This window comes from Nothobranchius furzeri, chromosome 7 (assembly GCF_043380555.1).
Source record: "Nothobranchius furzeri strain GRZ-AD chromosome 7, NfurGRZ-RIMD1, whole genome shotgun sequence".
NCBI lineage: Eukaryota > Metazoa > Chordata > Actinopteri > Cyprinodontiformes > Nothobranchiidae > Nothobranchius > Nothobranchius furzeri.
The window spans coordinates 1,890,979-1,916,916 of record NC_091747.1 but is presented as its reverse complement, the minus strand read 5'-3'; the positions used below and the strand labels follow the sequence as shown (position 1 = coordinate 1,916,916).

The following is a 25,938-nucleotide window of genomic DNA, read 5'->3' as shown; positions in this document are numbered from 1 at the left end:
GACCTCTCTAGGACATTCAGAAGCCAAGTTATAAGCCCACAAATATGTAACTGGACTACTTCTTGAAAGTGACACCAGGGCCGGTGACCTTTGGGACATGGTTTGACCCCCTATAGGAATGTGCGATCATCATGAAACGTTCAGATCACTTACAACTCAATAGATTCTACCTTCTTGTAACGTTTCAGCCTGATTGGAGCTTGTTTTCACACAAATGGACCTAGAATGATGTGAAATTGTGCTTCGTGCAACATGATTCTGGGTGCCATTTACAAACCATGAGTGCTAATGACGCCATTCCTTTTTGTGGTTGTAGGGGCTGTTGATTGGAGTACACTAAAACAAACCTGACCTCTCTAGGACATTCAGAAGCCAAGTTTTAAGCCCACAAAGGTGTAACTGCACTACTTCTTTAAAGTGACACCAGGCCCGGTGACCTTTGGGACATGGTTTGACCCCCTATAGGAATATGCGATCATCATGAAACGTTCAGATCACTTACAACTCAATAGATTCTACCTTCTTGTAACGTTTCAGCCTGATTGGACCTTGTTTTCACACAAATGGGCCCAGAATGATGTGAAATTGTGCTTCGTGCAACATAATTCTTGGTGCCATTTACAAACCATGAGTGCTAATGACTCCATTCCTTTTTGTGGTTGTAGGGGCTGTTGATTGGAGTACACTAAAACAAACCTGACCTCTCTAGGACATTCAGAAGCCAAGTTTTAAGCCCACAAATGTGTAACTGGACTTCTTCTTTAAAGTGACACCAGGCCCGGTGACCTTTGGGACATGGTTTGACCCCTTATAGGAATGTGCGATCATCATGAAACGTTCAGATCACTTACAACTCATTAGATTCTACCTTCCTGTAACATTTCAGCCTGATTGGACCTTGTTTTCACACAAATGAACCCAGAATGATGTGAAATTGTGCTTCGTGCAACATAATTCTGGGTGCCATTTAAAAACCATAAGTGCTAATGACTACATTCCTTTTTGGGGTAATGGGGGCTGTTAATTGGAGTACTCTGATACAAACCTGACCTCTCTAGGACATTCAGAAGCCAAGTTATAAGCCCACAAATATGTAACTGGACTACTTCTTTAAAGTGACACCAGGCCCGGTGACCTTTGGGACATGTTTTGACCCCCTATAGGAATGTGCGATCATCATGAAACGTTCAGATCACTTACAACTCAATAGATTCTACCTTCCTGTAACATTTCAGCCTGATTGGACCTTGTTTTCACACAAATGAACCCAGAATGATGTGAAATTGTGCTTCGTGCAACATAATTCTGGGTGCCATTTACAAACCATAAGTGCTAATGACTCCATTCCTTTTTGTGGTTGTAGGGGCTGTTGATTGGAGTATACTAAAACAAACCTGATCTCTCTAGGACATTTAGAAGCCAAGTTATAAGCCCACAAATGTGTAACTGGACTACTTCTTTAAATTGACACCAGATCCGGTGACCTTTGGGACATGGTTTGACCCCCTATAGGAATGTGCGATCATCATGAAACGTTCAGATCACTTACAACTCAATAGATTCTACCTTCTTGTAACGTTTCAGCCTGATTGGACCTTGTTTACACACAAATGGACCCAGAATGATGTGAAATTGTGCTTCGTGCAACATAATTCTGGGTACCATTTAAAAACCATAAGTGCTAATGACTCTATTCCTTTTTGTGGTTGTAGGGGCTGTTTATTGGAGTACACTAAAACAAACCTGATCTCTCTAGGATATTCAGAAGCCAAGTTATAAGCCCACAAATGTGTAACTGGACTACTTCTTTAAAGTGACACAAGGCCCGGTGACCTTTGGGATATGGTTTGACCCCCTATAGGAATGTGCGATCATCATGAAACATTCAGATCACTTACAACTCAATAGATTCTACCTTCCTGTAACGTTTCAGCCTGATTGGACCTTGTTTTCACACAAATGAACCCAGAATGATGTGAAATTGTGCTTCATGCAACATAATTCTGGGTGCCATTTACAAACCATAAGTGCTAATGACTCCATTCCTTTTTGGGGTAATGGGGGCTGTTAATTGGAGTACTCTGAAACAAACCTGACCTCTCTAGGACATTCAGAAGCCAAGTTATAAGCCCACAAATATGTAACTGGATTACTTCTTGAAAGTGACACCAGGCCCGGTGACCTTTGGGACATGGTTTGACCCCCTATAGGAATATGCGATCATCATGAAACGTTCAGATGACTTACAACTCAATAGATTCTACCTTCTTGTATCGTTTCAGCCTGATTGGAGCTTGTTTTCACACAAATGGACCTAGAATGATGTGAAATTGTGCTTCGTGCAACATGATTCTGATTGCCATTTACAAACCATAAGTGCTAATGACTCCATTCCTTTTTGTGGTTGTAGGGGCTGTTGATTGGAGTACACTAAAACAAACCTGATCTCTCTAGGACATTCAGAAGCCAAGTTATAAGCCCACAAATGTGTAACTGGACTACTTCTTTAAATTGACACCAGATCCGGTGACCTTTGGGACATGGTATGACCCCCTTAGGAAAGTGCTATCATCATGAAACGTTCAGATCACTTACAACTCAATAGATTCTACCTTCCTGTAACGTTTCAGCCTGATTGGACCTTGTTTTCACACAAATGAACCCAGAATGATGTGAAATTGTGCTTCGTGCAACATAATTCTGGGTGCCATTTACAAACCATAAGTGCTAATGACTCCATTCCTTTTTGTGGTTGTAGGGGCTGTTGATTGGAGTACACTAAAACAAACCTGATCTCTCTAGGACATTCAGAAGCCAAGTTATAAGCCCACAAATGTGTAACTGGACTACTTTATATTGACACCAGATCCGGTTACCTTTGGGACATGGTTTGACCCCCTATAGGAATGTGCGATCATCATGAAACGTTCAGGTCACTTACAACTCAATAGATTCTACCTTCCTGTAACGTTTCAGCCTGATTGGACCTTGTTTTCACACAAATGAACCCAGAATGATGTGAAATTGTGCTTCATGCAACATAATTCTGGGTGCCATTTACAAACCATAAGTGCTAATGACTCCATTCCTTTTTGGGGTAATGGGGGCTGTTAATTGGAGTACTCTGAAACAAACCTGACCTCTCTAGGACATTCAGAAGCCAAGTTATAAGCCCACAAATATGTAACTGGACTACTTCTTGAAAGTGACACCAGGCCCGGTGACCTTTGGGACATGGTTTGACCCCCTATAGGAATGTGCGATCATCATGAAACGTTCAGATCACTTACAACTCAATAGCTTCTACCTTCCTGTAATGTTTCAGCCTGATTGGACCTTGTTTTCACACAAATGAACCCAGAATGATGTGAAATTGTGCTTCGTGCAACATAATTCTGGGTGCCATTTACAAACCATGAGTGCTAATGACTCCATTCCATTTTGTGGTTGTAGGGGCTGTTGATTGGAGTACACTAAAACAAACCTGACCTCTCTAGGACATTCAGAAGCCAAGTTATAAGCCCACAAATGTGTAACTGGACTACTTCTTTAAATTGACACCAGATCCGGTGACCTTTGGGACATGGTTTGACCCCCTATAGGAATGTGCGATCATCATGAAACGTTCAGATTACTTACAACTCAATAGATTCTACCTTCCTGTAATGTTTCAGCCTGATTGGACCTTGTTTTCACACAAATGGACCCAGAATGATGTGAAATTGTGCTTTGTGCCACATAATTCTGGGTGCGATTTACAAACCATAAGTGCTAATGACTCCATTCCTTTTTGTGGTTGTAGGGGCTGTTGGTTGGAGTACACTGAAACAAACCTGATCTCTCTAGGACATTCAGAAGCCAAGTTATAAGCCCACAAATGTGTAACTGGACTACTTTATATTGACACCAGATCCGGTTACCTTTGGGACATGGTTTGACCCCCTATAGGAATGTGCGATCATCATGAAACGTTCAGGTCACTTACAACTCAATAGATTCTACCTTCCTGTAACGTTTCAGCCTGATTGGACCTTGTTTTCACACAAATGAACCCAGAATGATGTGAAATTGTGCTTCATGCAACATAATTCTGGGTGCCATTTACAAACCATAAGTGCTAATGACTCCATTCCTTTTTGGGGTAATGGGGGCTGTTAATTGGAGTACTCTGAAACAAACCTGACCTCTCTAGGACATTCAGAAGCCAAGTTATAAGCCCACAAATATGTAACTGGACTACTTCTTGAAAGTGACACCAGGCCCGGTGACCTTTGGGACATGGTTTGACCCCCTATAGGAATGTGCGATCATCATGAAACGTTCAGATCACTTACAACTCAATAGATTCTACCTTCCTGTAATGTTTCAGCCTGATTGGACCTTGTTTTCACACAAATGAACCCAGAATGATGTGAAATTGTGCTTCATGCAACATAATTCTGGGTGCCATTTACAAACCATAAGTGCTAATGACTCCATTCCTTTTTGTGGTTGTAGGGGCTGTTGATTGGAGTACACTAAAACAAACATGACCTCTCTAGGACATTCAGAAGCCAAGTTATAAGCCCACAAATGTGTAACTGGACTACTTCTTTAAATTGACACCAGATCCGGTGACCTTTGGGACATGGTTTGACCCCCTATAGGAATGTGCGATCATCATGAAACGTTCAGATCACTTACAACTCAATAGATTCTACCTTCCTGTAATGTTTCAGCCTGATTGGACCTTGTTTTCACACAAATGAACCCAGAATGATGTGAAATTGTGCTTTGTGCCACATAATTCTGGGTGCCATTTACAAACCATAAGTGCTAATGACTCCATTCCTTTTTGTGGTTGTAGGGGCTGTTGATTGGAGTACACTAAAACAAACCTGATCTCTCTAGGACATTCAGAAGCCAAGTTATAAGCCCACAAACGTGTAACTGGACTACTTCTTTAAATTGACACAGATCCGGTGACCTTTGGGACAGGGTTTGACTCCCTTAGGAAAGTGCTATCATCATGAAACGTTCAGATCACTTACAACTCAATAGATTCTACCTTCCTGTAACGTTTCAGCCTGATTGGAACTTGTTTTCACACAAATGAACCCAGAATGATGTGAAATTGTGCTTTGTGCAACATGATTCTGGGTGCCATTTACAAACCATAAGTGCTAATGACTCCATTCCTTTTTGTGGTTGTAGGGGCTGTTGCTTGGAGTATACTAAAACAAACCTGATCTCTCTAGGACATTTAGAAGCCAAGTTATAAGCCCACAAATGTGTAACTGGACTACTTCTTTAAATTGACACCAGATCCGGTGACCTTTGGGACATTGTTTGACCCCCTATAGGAATGTGCGATCATCATGAAACGTTCAGATCACTTACAACTCAATAGATTCTACCTTCTTGTAACGTTTCAGCCTAATTGGACCTTGTTTACACACAAATGGACCCAGAATGATGTGAAATTGTGCTTCGTGCAACATAATTCTGGGTGCCATTTAAAAACCATAAGTGCTAATGACTCTATTCCTTTTTGTGGTTGTAGGGGCTGTTTATTGGAGTACACTAAAACAAACCTGATCTCTCTAGGATATTCAGAAGCCAAGTTATAAGCCCACAAATGTGTAACTGGACTACTTCTTTAAAGTGACACCAGGCCCGGTGACCTTTGGGACCTGGTTTGAACCCCTATAGGAATGTGCGATCATCATGAAACGTTCAGATCACTTACAACTCAATAGATTCTACCTTCCTGTAACGTTTCAGCATGACTGGACCTTGTTTTCACACAAATGAACCCAGAATGATGTGAAATTGTGCTTCATGCAACATAATTCTGGGTGCCATTTAAAAACCATAAGTGCTAATGACTCCATTCCTTTTTGGGGTAATGGGGGCTGTTGATTGGAGTACTGTGAAACAAACCTGACCTCTCTAGGACATTCAGAAGCCAAGTTATAAGCCCACAAATATGTAACTGGACTACTTCTTTAAAGTGACACCAGGCCCGGTGACCTTTGGGACATGGTTTGACCCCCTATAGGAAAGTGCGATCATCATGAAACGTTCAGATCACTTACAACTCAATAGATTCTACCTTCTTGTAACGTTTCAGCCTGATTGGACCTTGTTTACACACAAATGGACCCAGAATGATGTGAAATTGTGCTTCGTGCAACATAATTCTGGGTGCCATTTAAAAACCATAAGTGCTAATGACTCTATTCCTTTTTGTGATTGTAGGGGCTGTTGATTGGAGTACTCTGAAACAAACCTGACCTCTCTAGGACATTCAGAAGCCAAGTTATAAGCCCACAAATATGTAACTGGACTACTTCTTTAAAGTGACACCAGGCCCGGTGACCTTTGGGACATGGTTTGACCCCCTATAGGAATGTGCAATCATCATGAAACGTTCAGATCACTTACAACTCAATAGATTCTACCTTCCTGTAACGTTTCAGCCTGATTGGACCTTGTTTTCACACAAATGAACCCAGAATGATGTGAAATTGTGCTTCGTGCAACATAAGTCTGGGTGCCATTTACAAACCATAAGTGCTAATGACTCCATTCCTTTTTGTGGTTGTAGGGGCTGTTGATTGGAGTACACTAAAACAAACCTGATCTCTCTAGGACATTCAGAAGCGAAGTTATGAGCCCACAAATGTGTAACTGGACTACTTCTTTAAATTGACACCAGATCCGGTGACCTTTGGGACATGGTTTGACCCCCTATAGGAATGTGCGATCATCATGAAACGTTCAGATCACTTACAACTCAATAGATTCTACCTTCTTGTAACGTTTCAGCCTGATTGGACCTTGTTTTCACACAAATGGACCCAGAATGATGTGAAATTGTGCTTCGTGCAACATAAGTCTGGGTGCCATTTACAAACCATAAGTGCTAATGACTCCATTCCTTTTTGTGGTTGTAGGGGCTGTTGATTGGAGTACACTAAAACAAACCTGATCTCTCTAGGACATTCAGAAGCCAAGTTATAAGCCCACAAATGTGTAACTGGACTACTTCTTTAAATTGACACCAGATCCGGTGACCTTTGGGACATGGTTTGACCCCATATAGGAATGTGCGATCATCATGAAACGTTCAGATCACTTACAACTCAATAGATTCTACCTTCTTGTAACGTTTCAGCCTGATTGGACCTTGTTTTCACACAAATGGACCCAGTATGATGTGAAATTGTGCTTCGTGCAACATAATTCTGGGTGCCATTTAAAAACCATAAGTGCTAATGACTCTATTCCTTTTTGTGGTTGTAGGGGCTGTTGATTGGAGTACACTAAAACAAACCTGATCTCTCTAGGATATTCAGAAGCCAAGTTATAAGCCCACAAATGTGTAACTGGACTTCTTCATTAAAGTGACACCAGGCCCGGTGACCTTTGGGACATAGTTTGACCCCCTATAGGAATGTGCGATCATCATGAAACGTTCAGATCACTTACAACTCAATAGATTCTACCTTCCTGTAACGTTTCAGCCTGATTGGACCTTGTTTTCACACAAATGAACCCAGAATGATGTGAAATTGTGCTTTGTGCAACATAATTCTGGGTGCCATTTACAAACCATAAGTGCTAATGACTCCATTCCTTTTTGTGGTTGTAGGGGCTGTTGATTGGAGTACACTAAAACAAACCTGATCTCTCTAGGACATTCAGAAGCCAAGTTATAAGCCCACAAATGTGTAACTGGACTACTTCTTTAAATTGACACCAGATCCGGTTACCTTTGGGACATGGTTTGACCCCCTATAGGAATGTGCGATCATCATGAAATGTTCAGATCACTTACAACTCAATAGATTCTACCTTCCTGTAACGTTTCAGCCTGATTGGACCTTGTTTTCACACAAATGAACCCAGAATGATGTGAAATTGTGCTTCATGCAACATAATTCTGGGTGCCATTTAAAAACCATGAGTGCTAATGACTCCTTTCCTTTTTGGGGTAATGGGGGCTGTTAATTGGAGTACTCTGAAACAAATCTGACCTCTCTAGGACATTCAGAAGCCAAGTTTTAAGCCCACAAATATGTAACTGGACTACTTCTTGAAAGTGAAACCAGGCCCGGTGACCTTTGGGACATGGTTTGACCCCCTATAGGAATGTGCGATCATCATGAAACGTTCAGATCACTTACAACTCAATAGATTCTACCTTCTTGAAACGTTTCAGCCTGATTGGACCTTGTTTTCACACAAATGGACCCAGAATGATGTGAAATTGTGCTTCGTGCAACATAATTCTGGGTGCCATTTCAAAAACCATAAGTGCTAATGACTCTATTCCTTTTTTTTGGTTGTAGGGGCTGTTGATTGGAGTACACTAAAATAAACCTGATCTCTCTAGGATATTCAGAAGCCAAGTTATAAGCCCACAAAGGTGTAACTGGACTACTTCTTTAAAGTGACACCAGGCCCGGTGACCTTTGGGACATGGTTTGACCCCCTATAGGAAAGTGCGATCATCATGAAACGTTCAGATCACTCACAACTCAATAGATTCTACCTTCCTGTAATGTTTCAGCCTGATTGGACCTTGTTTTCACACAAATGAACCCAGAATTATGTGAAATTGTGCTTCGTGCAACGTAATTCTGGGTGCCATTTAAAAACCATGAGTGCTAATGACTCCATTCCATTTTGTGGTTGTAGGGGCTGTTGATTGGAGTACACTAAAACAAACCTGACCTCTCTAGGACATTCAGAAGCCAAGTTATAAGCCCACAAATGTGTAACTGGACTACTTCTTTAAAGTGACACCAGGCCTGGTGACCTTTGGGACATGGTTTGACCCCCTATAGGAATGTGCGATCATCATGAAACGTTCAGATCAATTACAACTCAATAGATTCTACCTTCCTGTAACGTTTCAGCCCGATTGGACCTTGATTTCACACAAATGAACCCAGAATGATGTGAAATTGTGCTTCGTGCAACATAATTCTGGGTGCCATTTACAAACCATGAGTGCTAATGACTCCATTCCTTTTTGTGGTTGTAGGGGCTGTTGATTGGAGTACTCTGAAACAAACCTGATCTCTCTAGGACATTCAGAAGCCAAGTTATAAGCCCACAAATGTGTAACTTGACTACTTCTTTATATTGACACCAGATCCGGTGACCTTTGGGACATGGTTTGACCCCCTTAGAAAAGTGCTATCATCATGAAACGTTCAGATCACTTACAACTCAATAAATTCTACCTTCCTGTAACGTTTCAGCCTGATTGGACCTTGTTTTCACACAAATGAACCCAGAATGATGTGAAGTTGTGCTTCGTGCAACATGATTCTGGGTGCCATTTACAAACCATGAGTGCTAATGACTCCATTCCTTTTTGTGGTTGTAGGGGCTGTTGATTGGAGTACACTAAAACAAACCTGATCTCTCTAGGACATTTAGAAGCCAAGTTATAAGCCCACAAATGTGTAACTGGACTACTTCTTTAAATTGACACCAGATCCGGTGACCTTTGGGACATGGTTTGACCCCCTATAGGAATGTGCGATCATCATGAAACGTTCAGATCACTTACAACTCAATAGATTCTACCTTCTTGTAACGTTTCAGCCTGATTGGACCTTGTTTACACACAAATGTACCAGAATGATGTGAAATTGTGCTTCGTGCAACATAATTCTGGGTGCCATTTAAAAACCATAAGTGCTAATGACTCTATTCCTTTTTGTGGTTGTAGGGGCTGTTTATTGGAGTACACTAAAACAAACCTGATCTCTCTAGGATATTCAGAAGCCAAGTTATAAGCCCACTAATGTGTAACTGGACTACTTCTTTAAAGTGACACCAGGCCCGGTGACCTTTGGGACATGGTTTGAACCCCTATAGGAATGTGCGATCATCATGAAACGTTCAGATCACTTACAACTCAATAGATTCTACCTTCCTGTAACGTTTCAGCATGATTGGACCTTGTTTTCACACAAATGAACCCAGAATGATGTGAAATTGTGCTTCATGCAACATAATTCTGGGTGCCATTTAAAAACCATAAGTGCTAATGACTCCATTCCTTTTTGGGGTAATGGGGGCTGTTAATTGGAGTATGCTGAAACAAACCTGACCTCTCTAGGACATTCAGAAGCCAAGTTATAAGCCCACAAATATGTAACTGGACTACTTCTTTAAAGTGACACCAGGCCCGGTGACCTTTGGGACATGTTTTGACCCCCTATAGGAATGTGCGATCATCATGAAACGTTCAGATCACTTACAACTCAATAGATTCTACCTTCTTGTAACGTTTCAGCCTGATTGGACCTTGTTTTCACACAAATGGACCGAGAATGATGTGAAATTGTGCTTCGTGCAACATGATTCTGGGTGCCATTTACAAACCATAAGTGCTAATGACTCCATTCCTTTTTGTGGTTGTAGGGGCTGTTGACTGGAGTACACTAAAACAAACCTGATCTCTCTAGGACATTCAGAAGCCAAGTTATAAGCCCACAAATGTGTAACTGGACTACTTCTTTAAATTGACACCAGATCCGGTGACCTTTGGGACATGGTTTGACCCCCTATAGGAATGTGCGATCATCATGAAACGTTCAGATCACTTACAACTCAATAGATTCTACCTTCCTGTAAGGTTTCAGCCTGATTGGACCTTGTTTTCACACAAATGAACCCAGAATGATGTGAAATTGTGCTTCGTGCAACATAATTCTGGCTTCCATTTACAAACCATAAGTGCTAATGACTCCATTCCTTTTTGTGGTTGTAGGGGCTGTTGACTGGAGTACACTAAAACAAACCTGATCTCTCTAGGACATTCAGAAGCCAAGTTATAAGCCCACAAATGTGTAACTGGACTACTTCTTTAAATTCACACCAGATCCGGTGACCTTTGGGACATGGTTTGACCCCCTATAGGAATGTGCGATCATCATGAAACGTTCAGATCACTTACAACTCAATAGATTCTACCTTCTTGTAACGTCTCAGCCTGATTGGACCTTGTTTTCACACAAATGGACCCAGAATGATGTGAAATTGTGCTTCGTGCAACATAATTCTGGGTGCCATTTAAAAACCATAAGTGCTAATGACTCTATTCCTTTTTGTGGTTGTAGGGGCTGTTGATTGGAGTACACTAAAACAAACCTGATCTCTCTAGGACATTCAGAAGCCAAGTTATCAGCCCACAAATGTGTAACTGGACTACTTCTTTAAATTGACACCAGATCCGGTTACCTTTGGGACATGGTTTGACCCCCTATAGGAATGTGCGATCATCATGAAACGTTCAGATCACTTACAACTCAATAGATTCTACCTTCCTGTAACGTTTCAGCCTGATTGGACCTTGTTTTCACACAAATGAACCCAGAATGATGTGAAAATGTGCTTCATGCAACATAATTCTGGGTGCCATTTAAAAACCATAAGTGCTAATGACTCCATTCCTTTTTGGGGTAATGGGGGCTGTTAACTGGAGTACTCTGAAACAAACCTGACCTCTCTAGGACATTCAGAAGCCAAGTTATAAGCCCACAAATATGTAACTGGATTACTTCTTGAAAGTGACACCAGGCCCGGTGACCTTTGGGACATGGTTTGACCCCCTATAGGAATGTGCGATCATCATGAAACGTTCAGATGACTTACAACTCAATAGATTCTACCTTCTTGTAACGTTTCAGCCTGATTGGAGCTTGTTTTCACACAAATGGACCTAGAATGATGTGAAATTGTGCTTCGTGCAACATGATTCTGATTGCCATTTACAAACCATAAGTGCTAATGACTCCATTCCTTTTTGTGGTTGTAGGGGCTGTTGATTGGAGTACACTAAAACAAACCTGATCTCTCTAGGACATTCAGAAGCCAAGTTATAAGCCCACAAATGTGTAACTGGACTACTTCTTTAAATTGACACCAGATCCGGTTACCTTTGGGACATGGTTTAACCCCCTATAGGAATGTGCGATCATCATGAAATGTTCAGATCACTTACAACTCAATAGATTCTACCTTCCTGTAACGTTTCAGCCTGATTGGACCTTGTTTTCACACAAATGAACCCAGAATGATGTGAAATTGTGCTTCATGCAACATAATTCTGGGTGCCATTTACAAACCATAAGTGCTAATGACTCCATTCCTTTTTGGGGTAATGGGGGCTGTTAATTGGAGTACTCTGAAACAAACCTGACCTCTCTAGGACATTCAGAAGCCAAGTTATAAGCCCACAAATGTGTAACTGGACTACTTTATATTGACACCAGATCCGGTTACCTTTGGGACATGGTTTGACCCCCTATAGGAATGTGCGATCATCATGAAACGTTCAGGTCACTTACAACTCAATAGATTCTACCTTCCTGTAACGTTTCAGCCTGATTGGACCTTGTTTTCACACAAATGAACCCAGAATGATGTGAAATTGTGCTTCATGCAACATAATTCTGGGTGCCATTTACAAACCATAAGTGCTAATGACTCCATTCCTTTTTGGGGTAATGGGGGCTGTTAAATGGAGTACTCTGAAACAAACCTGACCTCTCTAGGACATTCAGAAGCCAAGTTATAAGCCCACAAATATGTAACTGGACTACTTCTTTACATTGACACCAGGCCCGGTGACCTTTGGGACATGGTTTGACCCCCTATAGGAATGTGCGATCATCATGAAACATTCAGATCACTTACAACTCAATAGATTCTACCTTCCTGTAATGTTTAAGCCTGATTGGACCTTGTTTTCACACAAATGAACCCAGAATGATGTGAAATTGTGCTTCGTGCAACATAATTCTGGGTGCCATTTACAAACCATGAGTGCTAATGACTCCATTCCATTTTGTGGTTGTAGGGGCTGTTGATTGGAGTACACTAAAACAAACCTGACCTCTCTAGGACATTCAGAAGCCAAGTTATAAGCCCACAAATGTGTAACTGGACTACTTCTTTAAATTGACACCAGATCCGGTGACCTTTGGGACATGGTTTGACCCCCTATAGGAATGTGCGATCATCATGAAACGTTCAGATCACTTACAACTCAATAGATTCTACCTTCTTGTAACGTTTCAGCCTGATTGGACCTTGTTTTCACACAAATGAACCCAGAATGATGTGAAATTGTGCTTCGTGCAACATGATTCTGGGTGCCATTTACAAACCATAAGTGCTAATGACTCCATTCCTTTTTGTGGTTGTAGGGGCTGTTGATTGGAGTATACTAAAACAAACCTGATCTCTCTAGGACATTTAGAAGCCAATTTATAAGCCCACAAATGTGTAACTGGACTACTTCTTTAAATTGACACCAGATCCGGTGACCTTTGGGACATGGTTTGACCCCCTATAGGAATGTGCGATCATCATGAAACGTTCAGATCACTTACAACTCAATAGATTCTACCTTCCTGTAACGTTTCAGCATGATTGGACCTTGTTTTCACACAAATGAACCCAGAATGATGTGAAATTGTGCTTCATGCAACATAATTCTGGGTGCCATTTAAAAACCATAAGTGCTAATGACTCTATTCCTTTTTGTGGTTGTAGGGGCTGTTTATTGGAGTACACTAAAACAAACCTGATCTCTCTAGGATATTCAGAAGCCAAGTTATAAGCCCACTAATGTGTAACTGGACTACTTCTTTAAAGTGACACCAGGCCCGGTGACCTTTGGGACATGGTTTGAACCCCTATAGGAATGTGCGATCATCATGAAACGTTCAGATCACTTACAACTCAATAGATTCTACCTTCCTGTAACGTTTCAGCATGATTGGACCTTGTTTTCACACAAATGAACCCAGAATGATGTGAAATTGTGCTTCATGCAACATAATTCTGGGTGCCATTTAAAAACCATAAGTGCTAATGACTCCATTCCTTTTTGGGGTAATGGGGGCTGTTAATTGGAGTATGCTGAAACAAACCTGACCTCTCTAGGACATTCAGAAGCCAAGTTATAAGCCCACAAATATGTAACTGGACTACTTCTTTAAAGTGACACCAGGCCCGGTGACCTTTGGGACATGTTTTGACCCCCTATAGGAATGTGCGATCATCATGAAACGTTCAGATCACTTACAACTCAATAGATTCTACCTTCTTGTAACGTTTCAGCCTGATTGGACCTTGTTTTCACACAAATGGACCGAGAATGATGTGAAATTGTGCTTCGTGCAACATGATTCTGGGTGCCATTTACAAACCATAAGTGCTAATGACTCCATTCCTTTTTGTGGTTGTAGGGGCTGTTGACTGGAGTACACTAAAACAAACCTGATCTCTCTAGGACATTCAGAAGCCAAGTTATAAGCCCACAAATGTGTAACTGGACTACTTCTTTAAATTGACACCAGATCCGGTGACCTTTGGGACATGGTTTGACCCCCTATAGGAATGTGCGATCATCATGAAACGTTCAGATCACTTACAACTCAATAGATTCTACCTTCCTGTAAGGTTTCAGCCTGATTGGACCTTGTTTTCACACAAATGAACCCAGAATGATGTGAAATTGTGCTTCGTGCAACATAATTCTGGGTTCCATTTACAAACCATAAGTGCTAATGACTCCATTCCTTTTTGTGGTTGTAGGGGCTGTTGACTGGAGTACACTAAAACAAACCTGATCTCTCTAGGACATTCAGAAGCCAAGTTATAAGCCCACAAATGTGTAACTGGACTACTTCTTTAAATTCACACCAGATCCGGTGACCTTTGGGACATGGTTTGACCCCCTATAGGAATGTGCGATCATCATGAAACGTTCAGATCACTTACAACTCAATAGATTCTACCTTCTTGTAACGTCTCAGCCTGATTGGACCTTGTTTTCACACAAATGGACCCAGAATGATGTGAAATTGTGCTTCGTGCAACATAATTCTGGGTGCCATTTAAAAACCATAAGTGCTAATGACTCTATTCCTTTTTGTGGTTGTAGGGGCTGTTGATTGGAGTACACTAAAACAAACCTGATCTCTCTAGGACATTCAGAAGCCAAGTTATCAGCCCACAAATGTGTAACTGGACTACTTCTTTAAATTGACACCAGATCCGGTTACCTTTGGGACATGGTTTGACCCCCTATAGGAATGTGCGATCATCATGAAACGTTCAGATCACTTACAACTCAATAGATTCTACCTTCCTGTAACGTTTCAGCCTGATTGGACCTTGTTTTCACACAAATGAACCCAGAATGATGTGAAAATGTGCTTCATGCAACATAATTCTGGGTGCCATTTAAAAACCATAAGTGCTAATGACTCCATTCCTTTTTGGGGTAATGGGGGCTGTTAACTGGAGTACTCTGAAACAAACCTGACCTCTCTAGGACATTCAGAAGCCAAGTTATAAGCCCACAAATATGTAACTGGATTACTTCTTGAAAGTGACACCAGGCCCGGTGACCTTTGGGACATGGTTTGACCCCCTATAGGAATGTGCGATCATCATGAAACGTTCAGATGACTTACAACTCAATAGATTCTACCTTCTTGTAACGTTTCAGCCTGATTGGAGCTTGTTTTCACACAAATGGACCTAGAATGATGTGAAATTGTGCTTCGTGCAACATGATTCTGATTGCCATTTACAAACCATAAGTGCTAATGACTCCATTCCTTTTTGTGGTTGTAGGGGCTGTTGATTGGAGTACACTAAAACAAACCTGATCTCTCTAGGACATTCAGAAGCCAAGTTATAAGCCCACAAATGTGTAACTGGACTACTTCTTTAAATTGACACCAGATCCGGTTACCTTTGGGACATGGTTTAACCCCCTATAGGAATGTGCGATCATCATGAAATGTTCAGATCACTTACAACTCAATAGATTCTACCTTCCTGTAACGTTTCAGCCTGATTGGACCTTGTTTTCACACAAATGAACCCAGAATGATGTGAAATTGTGCTTCATGCAACATAATTCTGGGTGCCATTTACAAACCATAAGTGCTAATGACTCCATTCCTTTTTGGGGTAATGGGGGCTGTTAATTGGAGTACTCTGAAACAAACCTGACCTCTCTAGGACATTCAGAAGCCAAGTTATAAGCCCACAAATGTGTAACTGGACTACTTTATATTGACACCAGATCCGGTTACCTTTGGGACATGGTTTGACCCCCTATAGGAATGTGCGATCATCATGAAACGTTCAGGTCACTTACAACTCAATAGATTCTACCTTCCTGTAACGTTTCAGCCTGATTGGACCTTGTTTTCACACAAATGAACCCAGAATGATGTGAAATTGTGCTTCATGCAACATAATTCTGGGTGCCATTTACAAACCATAAGTGCTAATGACTCCATTCCTTTTTGGGGTAATGGGGGCTGTTAAATGGAGTACTCTGAAACAAACCTGACCTCTCTAGGACATTCAGAAGCCAAGTTATAAGCCCACAAATATGTAACTGGACTACTTCTTTACATTGACACCAGGCCCGGTGACCTTTGGGACATGGTTTGACCCCCTATAGGAATGTGCGATCATCATGAAACATTCAGATCACTTACAACTCAATAGATTCTACCTTCCTGTAATGTTTAAGCCTGATTGGACCTTGTTTTCACACAAATGAACCCAGAATGATGTGAAATTGTGCTTCGTGCAACATAATTCTGGGTGCCATTTACAAACCATGAGTGCTAATGACTCCATTCCATTTTGTGGTTGTAGGGGCTGTTGATTGGAGTACACTAAAACAAACCTGACCTCTCTAGGACATTCAGAAGCCAAGTTATAAGCCCACAAATGTGTAACTGGACTACTTCTTTAAATTGACACCAGATCCGGTGACCTTTGGGACATGGTTTGACCCCCTATAGGAATGTGCGATCATCATGAAACGTTCAGATCACTTACAACTCAATAGATTCTACCTTCTTGTAACGTTTCAGCCTGATTGGACCTTGTTTTCACACAAATGAACCCAGAATGATGTGAAATTGTGCTTCGTGCAACATGATTCTGGGTGCCATTTACAAACCATAAGTGCTAATGACTCCATTCCTTTTTGTGGTTGTAGGGGCTGTTGATTGGAGTATACTAAAACAAACCTGATCTCTCTAGGACATTTAGAAGCCAATTTATAAGCCCACAAATGTGTAACTGGACTACTTCTTTAAATTGACACCAGATCCGGTGACCTTTGGGACATGGTTTGACCCCCTATAGGAATGTGCGATCATCATGAAACGTTCAGATCACTTACAACTCAATAGATTCTACCTTCTTGTAACGTCTCAGCCTGATTGGACCTTGTTTACACACAAATGTATGGGATTAGATTTGTGCCAATAGGATCAAGAAAAACACTTTGGAGAGCAAACTAATTTTAAGACATTGAGAGAAAAAACCTTGGTTTCAAAAGAAAAACTTACGATCTGAATCAGATTCTTAAAATGATCAAGAAAAACACTTTGACGGTCAAACAAAAATTAAGAAATTGACAGAACAAAAATATTGACTAAAGGAAAAAAAACATGTTTCAAAAGTAAAACTTACTATCTGAATCAACTTCTTAAAATGAGTAACAAAGTATGTTTCCTTTTTCTGTTTGCCTCTATGTGTTTTTGTTATCAATTTCCTTAGTTTTGTTCTCGCTGCTCAGAGCTTTGCTCTCACTACCAGATTTGCACTTACACTGTCTGGCTTTCTCCTTTGCAATCCCTGAGTTTTTGGTTGCAATTCTGACACAACCCTTTCGGGTGGGCGGGACTTCTGAGAAGTCCTCTCCCATAGGACAGTGGTTTCTCTTGAGTGACAGTTCAGTGACCTGGAAGTGATGTAGCCTCCAAGACATTTTTTTCCACCTGGTCAACAACATGAATTTTGAGCCCCAAACAGGTTATTTCTGCTGTCTGTGGTGTCTACTGAGGATCTAAAGTGAGTATTGATAATATATTTTATCTTTTCTTAGTTCATCTGTAAGTTAAGCCACTTTTTAAGTTGGTTTTAACCAGACGCTATCTCACTAGCTAGCTGCTAAGCAAGCCATTGTGCTAGCCTCAGGACAATGGACTATTGTTCCAGAGAGACGTATTAAAAACTCATCTTAACATATTCATTACTGGTTTCATGGAATAAATTATTGCGGTTTATGTTAATAAGTTTGCTAATTTTTCAGGAACCTGTGGAACATCAGAGACTTTGCAGCTATTAGAGCTAACCTGTGTACTGCTAACTTGCTACAGAGGAAGCAGCAGAAAGCTGAGCTAACAGGCTGTTTTGCAGGTAAATACTCTTTTAGTGGAACTGCAGGACTTTTATGGTATAACTCAGAATTTACATGAGCTATTGTGGGAAGACTTTTAAACTACATTTACATACAGATACATGTATTTTTTATTCCATGTTACTTGGACGGGCTAAACAAGTTCATAGTTCTGCCTGCTCCTTTTTCAGTGAAACGAATGGATTATATGATGTAACTCTCTAGTAAATCTATAGTAACCATAGTCTGGTGACTAGTGTCTATTTTAGCTACATTTAGCTTAGCTGGAGTAATGTAGTCTAACTCTGCCTCAACTGGTGACTTTTTTACTTCATTGTCAGCCAGACAAAATGTTGCTACAGAGAAACGCCCAAGGTACTGATCCCACAATAGAAAATCATAATGTCCACATTTATTTCCCACAATCTCAAACGTCACACTAAAATTAAACTTTTAGCTCTGATTTAATTATTTCCTTATTGATATCAGTTTTCCCTTTGTTGTAGGTAATCCTCGGGTGTCAGCAGGAGGAGGTGACCACCTGCATAACGGAGCACCCTGGTTCTGAGCCAGTTGCACCTTTGTGCAGCTCTTTGGGGAGACGATGCTCAGCAGGTTAAACAACTGTAAAATTGATTTTGTTCGTAGTTTTTGTTTAATCTCTTACATCACCAGTTTTTCTTTCTTACAGACACATTTCTCCATGTGGTCAGGTGGTGTTGGTGTGATCTGGGAGGGCACACTCATGTCATCATCTCTTTGTGCTGTCTCCAGGATCCTGATGGGAGTTCTCTGTGCCTATAAAGCAGGAGTATTTACTTCTGGGCCTGGAGGGCCGGTATCCAGCACGTTTTAGTTTTAACTCTGTTTCAATACACCTGATTTCAGTCAGCAGATAATTAACAGGCTTCTGCAGAGCTGCTGCACAGGTAATTCAACCACTGATTCAAGTGTGTTGGAGCAGGGAAACAACTAAAACATGCTGGATACCAGCCATCCAGGACTAGAATTGAATACCCCTGCTATAAAGCCTTCCTCCCTCCTCCGGACTTTAAACATTAGTGTTTTATTACGGTTTACCTGATTTAGTAAATAAATCTCAATTTATAAATTTCCTGTTTTGGTGCCTGTCCATAAAATCCTGCATTAGACACCGAAAGCTGAATGGATGCCTTTCATTCACTTTGACATTCAATGTATTTTTAAAGATACACTTGAAATTAATATCAGCTGTTTAACAGAGTGGTGCAAAGTAATTGCTGATGTCATGATTTTTGCAACAACCTGACCTTCATGCAGAGAAACTCAGGAGACAAATGAGCTAAAAACAGTTTATTAAAATGTTTGACGGATGACTGAAGAGGTAACAGCTGGAGATCAGGAACCAGAAGCTTCTGCGAGGAAGAGCAGAGGTTAGTAAGAGGCAACAGGTCAGGGTTTTCTTAGACTGTGCAGGTAGCTTACAGAGTCTGAGAAACGCCACAGAGATGGAGCCACAGGTTTTAGTGTTTAAAGATCAGAAGGCCCTGAGGTAAAATTGAGTGTTAGTAATGACTAAAGAATGACTTACAAAAGGAAAAGTTTAGGTACTTACGGTCTAAAATTGTAGCGCAGACGGGAGACAGCAGAATGGTGGCGAAACAACCAGAAGTCTGGGAGAATGACAGCATGAGTAGCAAGCGGGTGAGCAGAAGGTAGTGGGTAAGCCGACTACCAGTATGGTTGTGTGATCAGGAGCTTCAAGGAAAGAATTCCCATAGATCTGCATAGAACATGAGAACGTAAGTTTGAAAAACGGCAGAGTCATGGGCTAGATATGGGTTAAAACACTCTGATGAGTGACCAGCTACCAGCTTTTATTCAAGGATGGGGTTACAGGTGTGTGAGGATGTGCCTGCCCCATGAGAAGAGTTTTCAGGTAAGCCTCTCCATGGTGCTCTGCAATGGTGACTAGCAAGGCTAATGAAGAGATTAAAGGGAACACAAACCCAGGACTCCGACCCAAACTCCTAACAGCAACACAACGACTCCTCCCACAGGCGGTTGTTCCACTGAGCACGCAGCTGCCCGAAGTTCAGCATCAGGCAACCTGTAGGCGATGTAATCATACGTGGCTTCTGAGCATGCAAGTTTATTCTAACTGTACAGCGTACAATAATAATAAAGATTTATATTGTGTTGTGTTGCTCACCTTACAGGTTCTTTTAAAATATTATCCTGTGCCTGCTTACAGCAGGTCTTTCAGGTCTTTTGAACTAGACACAGAGAGGTTCAGGCACAGGTACTTAGTCAGACTCCTGATATGGTAGAGCATCCACCACCACCGACTCCTGATATGATAGAGCATCCACCACCACGGACTCGAACAATAGGTCCATATGCTTGTCAACTGGAAACAATGGAAAAAGATTACCATTAGTACAGATATTTATCCATAACCATCACTGTGGGTTTATTATACAGCATATGAACTACATGAGGTGGGATTGGTCTGCAGTAGGGATGTGTATTTTTGACAGAATTTATTGTTGGAATATTCAATAAACAGTCCAAACTGATACTTAACATATATAACATGAGTTTCTGAACCATAATAGCGAGATTTAAATTTCAATGGTGGAAACAAAACCCAATGCACACTGCTGCCAACTAGCGGGCCACATTTAAAATGCACCAAAAACAAAGAAAATACACAAATGTTTGCATGTAAATTCTTCCAAAAATTAGATACACTGCTTTTGAAAATGGATGTAATATCTCAGGAAAAAATATCACGATATATTGCCATATCGATATTTTAGAGACAGAGTTCGAGAATATCGATACAATATTACTGGGAAAATACATCGCGATATATTGTCATATTGATATTTTCTTACATCCCTTGTCTGCAGTGTACTTTGTGTACACTATGGTGTGTCTTAGCTCACCAGCTGCAGTTGATGCATGTGGCTGTTGTTGAGGGTCTGACCTCATGAGGAAATTACTATGCAGTGATTTTCTCCAAAATGACTGTGCTTAAATTGCTCTGAAAAGCAAATAATCACATCAGCGCCAAGAAACTTCATTTCCCATGATGCTTTGCACACGGAAGCATTGTGATGACGTCACCGCCTAGTACCAGAAACACGTTCTGTGCATGTGCGGGAAGCCGTGGAGCTTTTCCCGCAAACTAAGACCATAAATCTTCAGCAGAGACAAAGAAACCTCGTTCTTTTGCCCAGGATACCTGGCGGTGAGGACACGCTTGTCGAACGCTCCGACTTCTTTGAGCACGCGGAAGCTCTAAGAGCCAAGTTGAGCCCACGGGACCGCTGATCTGCTCGTTTCTGCTCCCCTCCAGCTGATGTTTGAGGACACAGAACCCGCGGAGGGAAACAACAACTCCATCCAGCTCTCAGAAACGCTGTAAGTTGTCAAACTCAGCCCAAAAGGAACTTCGTTTTCTTTGTGTCCAGCCGTGGAGAAACACTCGTGGAGCCAAACAACGGAGAAAGCATCAAACCAACGGACGACGCCAAACTGCGGAGAAACACGGAGAACCGTCAAATCAAAACAGTGAGGGACGCTTCACTGTTCTGGTGATCAGAAACTCATCTCTTTCTCTCATTCTTTCCTTCTCCCGTTTCCTCTATAGTCTCAAATAAGCAATAAACCGCGTCTATTGCTTAAAAAGTAGCTTCGTGTTTTCCTCTTTCGTCCCAAACACGTCCGTCGGGTCATTTTGAAGAATAAACTGCTTATTGATCATTGTTTGGTATCTTAAAATGGTTTCTGTCATGGCCAGGCTGAAACTAAAAGATATTAATTTGTGATTAATCTTTTGTGTTGTTTCATGATCTTTTGAAATGTTTTGAGTGATTTAAGGTTAAGTTACTACTGATTCTAAGTGCTTTGGAAGTTAAAGTGCAAGTTGCCACCCACACTTTAGCCAGACAAAGGGGTCAGCCATCTTGTATTCAAGACTCCATTTTGAATCCATACACACGCACACACACACACACACACACACACACACACACACACACACACACACTACTCCTTTGTGAGAACAAAGGACCCCATTCATACATCCTCCATCACATGCAAACACATCCATCTTCAATCATATCACACGGTTATTATTCATCTACTCCACTGTTTATTCATTTGACAAATTGTTAATTAAATGTTATAAAATTCAGATTTTTGTGTCCAGTAGCTTTGTTGTGTCGAAGAGAAGTCTCTGCTCCAAGGATTCTACGAACTTCAAGAAAGACTGATAAGAGTTTTGGATTCAATTTTTCCCCGGAAAAAGGGGAATGGTGCCCCGTATATCTAAGAATATCTTAATTAATTAATAAATCAGTAAATATTCCCATATTTACAGAATTTATTGAAGAATCCAAAAGTAAGTTGAAGCTTACTAATTGTTCGCTCCTAATAACCCCAACATTTTATTGGTGCCCCGTGTGAGGCTTGGATACACAGAGATTTCTATCCGGCACAAACAAACAAATAAATCCAAAGAGCTTGAATTAAAAATAATCAGTTGTTCATCCTTGAACCAGCAACAGAGTGGTGCTGATTTCGCTGAGCAGGAAGCTGCATCGAACTCTCACCAGTAACTCAGTGCTTCTTTAAAGGTGCAACGTGTTAATTAATTCTGGTTGACTTTTAGGTTAAAATTCAGTTTTTCCTTAAAGGTGCAACGTGTAATTAATTCTGGCTAACATTTTAGGTTAAAATTCAGTTCCTCATTAAAGGTGCAGTATGTAAGTGATTCTGACTAACCCTTTTAGGCTAAAATTAACTGCTAATTTAGCGACTTTAACTCACAGTGGCTATTATAACTAACTGAAACCTTCACTCAAAGACTGATAACACCCTGTTTGCTAATATTCTGAAGGAATAACTAGCATATTTAACACCCAAGTGTTGTAAGACGTTGCTACGGCAACGCACCAGCTTTTGCTAAAATACTGAAAGGAATAGTATTTTAAGCGTCAGTCACGGCATTCCGTGCAATCTTAAAACGCTAAAACCTGTGCGCACAAAGGTTAATTTAGTGTTTTTCTGCTACAAAGCTAGCAGTTGCTGCCAAAGGTGCAGCCTTGAGCTATCTGCAGAAGCTCTACTAGGCTATTTTTGGTTCGGTTGTTAAAATGGAGGGACAGAGTAGTGAACTGACCAACTCCCAGCAACCAGGTGGCGCTGCGGCCCACGACTATGAACCTGGCCTACTTTCTGGACAAATATTGTCCAAACTGGTCGCGGTTGCTCGAGAACCCGACTACCCTTCTAGGGATTTCACTGAAGAACAGCGTAGCGACGAGCTAGACGCTGTAATCGATCAAATAGAAAACCCGGATGGTACAAAACCAATCCAGGTTCACTTAGCTAAGTTAGCCCTGATCCTCTATCAGAGAGGACTCCAACATGATCGAGAGATCTTGAACCTCCAGAGTATTCTAGCTGAAAAACAGCGAAATGGAAGTCTGAAGGATGAGGAGGACGACGACACCCGCACCGATTCTGGGGAAGATGGGGAGAAGACCCCGCCCCCTTCTGCTGATGACAACAGACAGTGGGAAGGGGGGAAACACCTTGACTCTCTGGACGGACGCATGCCGCAGGGGAGAGACGAAGCTTATCTGTCCCAACCTTCGGCCCCGTTCCCTACACACACTATAGGGCATTCAGGACCATCTAGGGGCCGAGGGCAGTTCGCCCTCGAACCCCAGGTTGGACCACCACCCTCATCTTCACGGCCTTCTCAATCTGTGAGAAGTCGACCAGCTGAGCGGCACCTCTATTTAGACCGCTCCCCCAGTCCACGAAGGGTGCAAGGTGCCGGCTGGGGTTATGCACAAGCCCATCCTGCACCTCAACCATCCACCCATCCTAGCTATTCCGGTATTCGGCATGCCGGCAACCAGCTGCATGACAGAGCATACTACGCAGACGTGCCCCGGGAGGAGGACCTCCCAAGACACCCACGTGACGTGCCAGCAGCCCGCCACAGCATGCCGAACCCCGATTTGGGCCCCAGGAGTCAACATTGGGAGCCCAGAGCACACCAGCGATATCCAGCGCCTTCTGAGACAGACCGTGGGTCAGAGTCAGAGGATGACGCGCCGTACCGTGAGTCAGGGCTCCGTGTACGTCAAATTGAATCGCTAGCTAAAGACATAGAACGCTTTGATCCTAACACCAATGAATCCAACGTCGACGATTATCTCAGGGAGATAGAACGTTGTCTGCTTGATCTTCCAGCACCCTCTTCAAGGGAAACGCTCAAGCTAATTTGGAAAACCACATCTAGAACGGTGCACGGTTTCATGGAAACTCTACCATCTGACATTCGAGATCGGTACTCCTCGCTCTGCCGAGCGTTGAGAGATGAATACGCCACGTATGCAGACTCTGCGTCAGCTACAATGGGGGCCTTCTCCATCAAACACGGGAGGAACGAACCCCCCAGAGAATATTATCGCCGACTCAAAAGTGCTTATTTCCAAGGTCGAAACGGCCCTGGGCTCGAGGAAGACCCTGCCTTCAGATCCCTGTTCATTCACAACCTGCACGAGTGTGTTCGCTCCGAAGTCTCAATGTATTGTCGGATGAAAAAACTGACAACTCAGGAGATTAGGAGATATGCTCAACAGGCTTGGGAAGCCGGCGGAAAGCCCCAAAAGCCTGACGCACATCACCGCGTCATGCACCTAACTCCCGACACCGAGCCGCGTTTGGAGCTTGAAGGCACAGAAGCTCCACCCACTAAGCCAAAATCTGCTAAACCTAGACCTGCTAAACCGCGAGAGCAGTCCCAATCTCCTCAACAGGGGAAGGGGGGTGCTGATTGGCCACCTAGGTCTGGACAATCAGACAGGAAGTGGCCCAACCAAAACCAACGGCAGGCAGGTCGGAACAGTGGAAGGTTTAAGGAGCGCCGCCCACAGGTAGGTCCCGAACACAAGTCCGCAGGTGAGTACTTGACCAAAGCCGACCTCCAGGAGATGTTTCAGCAGTTCCTAGCTAAACAGAAGGAACAGCTGAGATCTGCAGATGAGACCCCTGCACCAAAGTCTGCTTCTAAGAAGCCAGACTCAGAGCCAACGTCCGCATGACTAGGCGTGGCTCAACCCCCCAGCGTGGCCAGGACTTACCTGATCAGTTGGGGAAACACTACTGGTAGACCACAGGAGTCTCCTGAAATCTACCCCCCAGAGAAACCAGATACTAAATTTCTGAAGTTCCTTGGTGACTTAACAAACCATGATCATGCTCGCCGTTTGTACTGTAGCACCAACGTAGGTGGGTGCATACAGGTTGATGCTCTGCTGGATACCGGCTCAGAAATCACCCTGATGTGCTCCACATTGTTCCATCGCGTGTCTGACACCATGCGGTCGCTCGGGAAACCAGTCCAGGTTGAACCTTGTGACCTGAAAATCACCAGCTACACCCAGACCCGGGAGTGTATCACTCACCGGGCGTGGCTGGATATCACCTTCCAAGACATGACTCTGGTTCACCCGTTTTATGTCTGCCAGCTAGACACTGAACCACTTCTCATTGGTCAGGACCTGCTTGAACGTCTAGCTCCCCTCATCGACTGCCAGAAGGGTCAACTGTGGGCCCAGGTGGACACACCTAAGCCCTGGAACCCGGATAGCAGCCGACCATCCTCCATTCTTGAAGTCAGCATAAGTGAG

General features: G+C 42.3%; 2 long non-coding RNA genes across 3 annotated transcripts; one reads left to right on the top strand and one right to left on the bottom strand.

Moving 5' to 3' along the window:
- The first annotated feature begins 17,058 nt into the window (after positions 1–17,058).
- On the top strand, positions 17,059–19,209 carry LOC139070723 (uncharacterized). Its single transcript, XR_011521181.1, has 4 exons — positions 17,059–17,913; positions 18,155–18,261; positions 18,748–18,856; positions 18,933–19,209. It is a non-coding gene; the product is annotated as an uncharacterized lncRNA (long non-coding RNA).
- Positions 19,210–19,558: 349 nt separating this feature from the next.
- On the bottom strand, positions 19,559–21,198 carry LOC139070724 (uncharacterized). 2 transcript variants are annotated; one of them, XR_011521183.1, is made up of 4 exons: positions 21,172–21,198; positions 20,433–20,630; positions 20,230–20,330; positions 19,559–20,003 (listed from the first exon to the last, which is right to left on the bottom strand). It is a non-coding gene; the product is annotated as an uncharacterized lncRNA (long non-coding RNA). The 2 variants fall into 2 exon arrangements; XR_011521182.1 differs by lacking the exon at positions 21,172–21,198 and having other exon boundaries at positions 20,433–21,151.
- Between the last annotated feature and the right edge of the window lie 4,740 nt (positions 21,199–25,938).